Here is a 6,919-nt window from a genome sequence, read left to right on the forward strand (position 1 = left end):
CACAAAAAAACACCCTGCTCCAAATATTTGCATTCTGCTCAATGTCACAGAAGAAAAAAATAAAAATAAAATCTCAGTGGAAAACTAAACAACTGTCTCTGCCAAACTTCAAAAGCTTCACAGCTCTGTCTCTGACTTCTCACAAGACTGCCTGGCCCAGACAGGGCCTTGAAGACCCAGTCACTATCTCACCATTCTGGAGCTCAGATGCCTTAGATTTGGCCATGTTTTAACCCCTAGATATCAATGTCACTGGAATTTGGAGATAGACCACCAGGGATGAGCAATCCTGAGAGACAGTAACTAGATGGCAGCAACCCACACTCCCAGGAGGAAGACCCAGGTGCAGCCAAACCTGTAGGCACTCGGACACTAAATCTCCAGGTCCTGGCCAGTGTCCTCAGCCAGAGGTGGTTGCAACCCAAAATGGCAGTAGCAGCAAACACACTGGCACCCCAAACAAACCCCAGGCTCTGGCTGGTGTCTCAAAATGGATGTGACTGCATGTAACTAAAACTGGAGTTTCTCTGGCAGCAGAATTCTTGACAGAAGTGGAAACAGTAGTTGCAGAAGTATGTGACAGCAGGCAGGAGATCAGCAGCTGCTGTAGTCATCGGTGGCATTGCCAGCAGTTGGGAGGACTGCAGAAGTAGTTGAGGTGGGGGCAGCTGTTGGAGCAGCTACAGGAGGACCTAGAAAGGAGACCTCCAGGGAGTGGCAGTGGATTTGGCAGCAATGGCATCACCAGTAGCAGCAGCACCAGCAGTGTAGATGGCAGCCGGTATCCAAGGCAGCATGGTGGGCAGAAGACCTCTGGGCGAGGACGACTGTGACAGTGTCAACAGCAGCAGCATCAGGAGAAAAGAACTCTGGGCACCTGTGGTGTTGGCATTAGGGGCAGATGTGCCCCAAAAGAAAACCTCTGGGCAATGCCAACAGTGCCCATGGCAGTGGTGCCCACTGCAGTGGCACCCAGGGATAAGACCTCCAGGTCCGTAGCAGTGTGAGCAGCAGTGGCACCATGAGAATATGTGTCCAGGTGCCTATGGTAGCAGCTTCAGAGGCAGCTCTGTCCCAACCCCCAGAGAGGACCTCCAGGTGGAGGAATCTGTGGAACCGTAGGCTGCCATGTACCTGGAAATAAACCCTGATTCCTACTTCTTAAGGGATAAAGGTATCAAGGGATAAAGTTACTATTCTGCAAATATCAAATGAAAATAAAATTGCAATATAAATCTTTAAAATATCATATTTTACTTACACATTTTATATATATCATCATGATATAGTTATAAAATATTGATACCCTAGTCCAGAAATAGTGATATGTACTCTTTATGCCTATCTGAGAAGTTCTGAGGAAAATAAGAGATTCGATGGTCAATTACAAAGAAAAATTTAATTTCTCTGCCAAGTTCTTAAAGTTTTCTTATGTTACCTGTTTTAAGTCCATTCTACCAACATTTATTTTATGTAGAAGATACGTTATAATAAAAAATTGCAGCCAGGAGATGTAATATATAACCTTTGATATACATTTAGAATTACTTGGTAGGACCAATGCTACTTGTAGCTGTCTCTTGATAATGCGGAGATATTCTTTGAGTTGGAGGGACATATGTCCTAATAAGAGGTGGGTACCATGAACTGCCAATCTCACCACTCCTCAAAAGGGAGGAGAGAAAAATTTAATATCATAATCCTGATTTAAGATCACATGTAAGGTAAACAGAAAAAGAAAAAGAACAAGAGATTCCTACATTGGTCATCATTTATGGGCACCTTGGGGCAGTTGATAACAATCACAAAGTTTTGGGGAAAACCAAGTTTTGGAGCCAGAGAGATCTGCATTAAATCTTTGCCCTGCTTCTCAACAACCCTTTGTTAACCTCTCTTGCTTAGACTAGTTCAATGTCCTTCAGAATAGTCCTGTTGATCATGTTACCCATTCTAATACATCCTCTACAATACAATCATGATTAATTTAAAAGAATCTGGCTATACAGCCCTCTGCTTCAAGGCCATAATCAAAAACATTAGCAAGGTCCTTATTCTCTTAAAACTTCCCTCAATCTGATATAATTTCTTTGTTTGCCTTACCTGCCACCTCTTCTTACTCACTCCACAACCCCCAGCCTTGGTCCCAATAATGATTCCATTCAAGGCCTTTCACAACCCAAAATCATCACTGTTCCCTTGCTTGGTATATGTAAATCTTCTTCATTGTCTTGATACATCTGTGCTCCCATAGCACTCACAATTGGGTAACTGATAAACAAGAGAAATTTATTTCTCTATGTTATAGAAGTTCATGATCTAGGTGGCAACAGGATTATCATCTAGTGAGGACTGCTCTTTTCTTTAAGGTTTCACCTTGTACCTGCATCCTCTGGAGGGAACAGACATGGAGTCATAACAAAACAGAAAGGCAAAAGAGGCTTTTTTTTTTTTTTTTTTTATAAAGGGACTTACCTCATATATATGGGTAAAGCCCTTGTGACATAATAATCTCCTAGAAGTCTCACCCATTAATACTATCTTCTTGTACATTAGGTTACAATATGTTAAATTTGGAAGGACACATAAATTTAAAGCACAGCATTTACCCAGCAAACCCCTGTTCATCCCTTAAGGTCGAAAACTATCTGTTCTTCACCAGCAAGTCTGCCCTAACTCCCCAAGACAACTCTCACTTCTTTGTAATAAAGAATATTTTATTTAAGTTACTTCCTGTGCTGCAATGCCCTACAATTATGTCTACCTACCAATCTCCAACCTCTGATTCCCATTCTCACTTCCTCTCCCTGATACCCACTGAAACCATGAGCACCTCGAAGGATCTTAGGACCCACCCCCAAGTGCCTTTTATCTACAAAGTGTCCTACAAATGTTTACCAAATAAAAATATGAATAAATGAATAAGTGAATGAACAAATGAAAACTCCCAGGATCTAGGAAGTTTGAGGAATGAGATTCATGACAATCACAGGAAAAGGAAGGAGATGAATTTGGATGTGATTTCATAAAGTGATAGAATATGTACTTTATGTATGCTACTTAAGGGTCCAAAATGGTTATGAATAATCAATACAGACAGTATTTACAGGTATAAAGGTAAGCGTATTATATACCCTAGAGGATGGAATTACTCTTTCTAAGCCATTATTAGCTTGATAGGTCAATATGTTTTTGGCACACACAAGAAGGCAGAAAATAAGGGCTATGTATCTGTCAACAGTATCAAAGTACATAACCTAGTAAGTGGTGTCAACACCTGTTCCTCTCTAATCCCATTTATCTAAATCCTACTTAGTGGGAGAATTAAAGTTATAATATATCTAAATAGCTCTTGCCAAAGTGTAGGTAAATGCTTCCAAAAACAAAACAAGGCTGTATGAATTAGCCACCTGATTTCGCAAAAGAAAATAAAAATTTTATTTGACACACTTTCTGGACAGAAAACAATGTAAACACATTGCAAATAAGCACATTAAAAATATATAAAGGCAGATAATTTCCAAAGAGCTTAAAAGGAGAAGAACTAACTTGGAATTCCAAAGGAAGCAGTGTAAAGAGAAAAGAATCACTACAATCAGACTGAAGTAACCCTTGAAACACTGCATATTCATAGACAGAACAGAAAGAGTTGAAAGAAATAGAAGCCAGATCTTCAAATGCAAACACGAATGAAACAATGTTAAAATGTTAGAGCTTTATAGTTATACACAGGAGTTGAGATCACCCAGACAATCTCATACATTCATGAAATTAAATTTCCATTATTGATCTGCCTTCATATCCCTCTCTCTTTTCCTTCCTGTCCTCCCTCTCCTTTCCCTTATCCCATCCTCTACTCTACTAGACTTCCTTTCACTAATCTATTTATTTATATTTGGTTCATCTTATCTATGTTTAAAGTGAAATTTCCCATAGGTTATTTATATATACACATAACTTGATTTTTAAAGAATTCATTCTGCTTTGCCTCTCTTCCCCATCCTTTTTTTCAATCTCCTTCTTCAACATTATTGATCTTCTCCTTATGTTTATGTTATCCAATATCCTTCCCCTCCCCCTTTCCTTTATTTTAGTGTAACTTCTAAATATGAGAGAAAACATTCAACCTTTTAGTTTCTGAGTTTGTCTTATCTCACTTAGCATGATATTCTCCATTTCTATCCAGACACCCACAAATGCCATAATTTCATTATTTTTTATGGCTCAGTAGAATGCCATTGTATATACATGCCAGAGTTTCTTAATCCATTCATCTATTGATGGGCATCTGAGTTGATTCCATAATTCAGCTATTTTGAATTTTCCTGCAATAAATTTGTGGTGTCTATATTGCTATAGCTATAGTATTCTGATTTTAGGTCTTTGGGGAAAATACAAAGGAGTGGGATTGCTGGATCATATGATGAATTCATCCCTAGATTTTTGTGGAATACTGCTTTCAAGAGTGGTTGTACTAGGCTACAGTCCCACAAAAAGTATGCAAGTTTAAGTTTCTCCCAACAATGCCATCAGCATTTATTATTGTTTGTATTCTTGATCGTAGCCATTATGACTAGAATGAGATGAAATCTTAGAATGGTTTTGATTTGCATAAAATGCTAATTTTTAAAAGTCAGAATTGGTTGAGGGAGTTAAGTGGATCACAAAGTAGTTAAAATGCAAATTACTATGAATGTCATTTACTCAGGAGGCCTGAAAAAATAATAGAAGTGGGGATTTAAACAATATCCAAAAATTTCTAATTAGGAATTCTTTACAGAACTTTGGCCACTGAAGTAAATATAAACACTCCAAAGGGTGTAAGAAGGCTCTTGGTGACCTGGACCTAACTATAGGTATGTACTAGTTAGAAATGTTGGAAACACAGACAGTAGTATTCATTGATTCTTAAAGAAATTACAAATGAGAAGCCTAATTGAGCCAAAACCATGAGGAGTTGAAGACTCCCTCCTAGACATGTGAAAAAGAGGATATTTTTGGTATAAAGATAAGACCTTGATCTAAATTCACAATATTGTACAAAATTATATTTCTATAATGGTAACACAAGCTTATCATCTTTGACAATCATAACTTAACTTGGACTCTCAAGTTTTCTGACAAAGTCACCTACTTATAAAGCAAACTTGCTTGATTTTGGTTGTTTACAGTTGACACTGCACTGATGACATGATTATATTTGAGCATACTACAGATTACTGATAGAATACAGTTGGGCATTAAGTGCTTGTTATTTCTATTAGCCAAAGGGTGAGATCAACTTTGAGCTTTATGAAAGTATTTCAAAACTATCTGAAATAGAATAGTTTCATTTGCATGTTTTAATAATAAGGGGAAATCCTTAAAACCACAATTCATATCAAATAAAACATGAGCTTCCAAACAATATTGATAAGTAACAATTCATTGAAAAAATGTATTTAGTGATTCTGACTTTTTATGCCTTTTCTCTCATCAATGGGTCCCTCCTGGAAGTGATAATCTACTTCTATGTAACCCTTAGTTTATAGTATTCAACTTCTGGCCTGCTTTTCCTAAAATAAAACAGCAAAAATAAGAAGTTACATTTTTAAAGTTCATTATTTTATACCTCTATTTATTGAAAAAGAAAAACAAAATTATATGAACTATGAGTATAAGTCTTATTAATCAACTAATGAATTTCAATATTGCATCCTTTATTTGTAAATAAATATAGTAATAATAGTGGTCAAGAACCTGGACTCTGACCATTCCACGTAGTCTATAGACAAATCCTATATCTTCCATTTACCAGCTCTGCAACCTTGAACAAAACTTAACCTTTCTGTCCTTGGTTTACCTAACTGTAAAATAAATGGGACTAATAATAGTACCATCCTCGCAGAGTTGTTCTGAGTTAATCAAATTAACATAGCTGCAAGGCCAATATAGCTAAAGTGCTTAGAGAGAATCCAGAATATAGTAAACTGTGTACATGTTTGCTATTGTTATTGATATCTGTAAGTGGAGCCCAGAAAGGTTTTGTGCATATTTAATTTTAGCTGAATTTTTCTTTTAAAATCTTTTCTATTCATGCCTTTAAAATCTCACATGTATATAGACTTTGCTTTTCCAGAAATTCTGCAACTTTTGCCTGGTTAATAAATATTTCCAATGGCGAAAGTACATGGATGAAAGTTATTTTACTCTCTTTCTTAATTCAAGAAACACAACTGGGACTGGAATTGTAGCTCAGTGTTAAACCACTTGCCTAGTATGTGTGAGGCACTGGGTTTGATTCTCAGCACTGCATATAAATAAAAATAAAGTTCCATTGACAATTTAAAAAATATTTTAAAAAGAATCACATTTGAGTTAATAACTTTTAGGGCAATCTGGAATTCAGAACATTTGTCAAGTAAAAAATAGAATTATAAATTACTGTTAGACTATGGTTGTTAAAAATTTTCAGTTGGTTTTTGTCTCTATTTATCTTCAGCTTACCCTGTACTTAAAAATTAGGGGAAGAGGGCAGTAAAATGGCCCCCAAAGCAACAGAAGTTGATATAACTGAACACCACTTTACCTTTTCACTTCCATAGTAATAGAACAGTTTTTTGGAGTGCATACAACCATTTCTGCCATTCATATCCCAAGAACCTGTGAAATGCAATAAAAAGAGAGAAAGAACATTTTAGATAACACATATTTACATACAAATGTACGGCCATGTCATTCCCGAAAAAAAAAAAAAAATACTAGTTAATATAACTTCTACGGTTCCTTGTAGCTCTAACATTCTATGACTAATTAATATGTATCTTCTATTCTTAGATACAAAAAAGAACAAAAAAAACAAAATCCCAATAGTATTAAAAGGAATAAGATGAAGCAAAGATGGTGCTGCCACTCTTTCATGATCAGCTCCCTGTCAACCAAC

This window comes from Sciurus vulgaris, assembly GCF_902686455.1.
Source record: "Sciurus vulgaris genome assembly, chromosome: 8".
Lineage (NCBI taxonomy): Eukaryota > Metazoa > Chordata > Mammalia > Rodentia > Sciuridae > Sciurus > Sciurus vulgaris.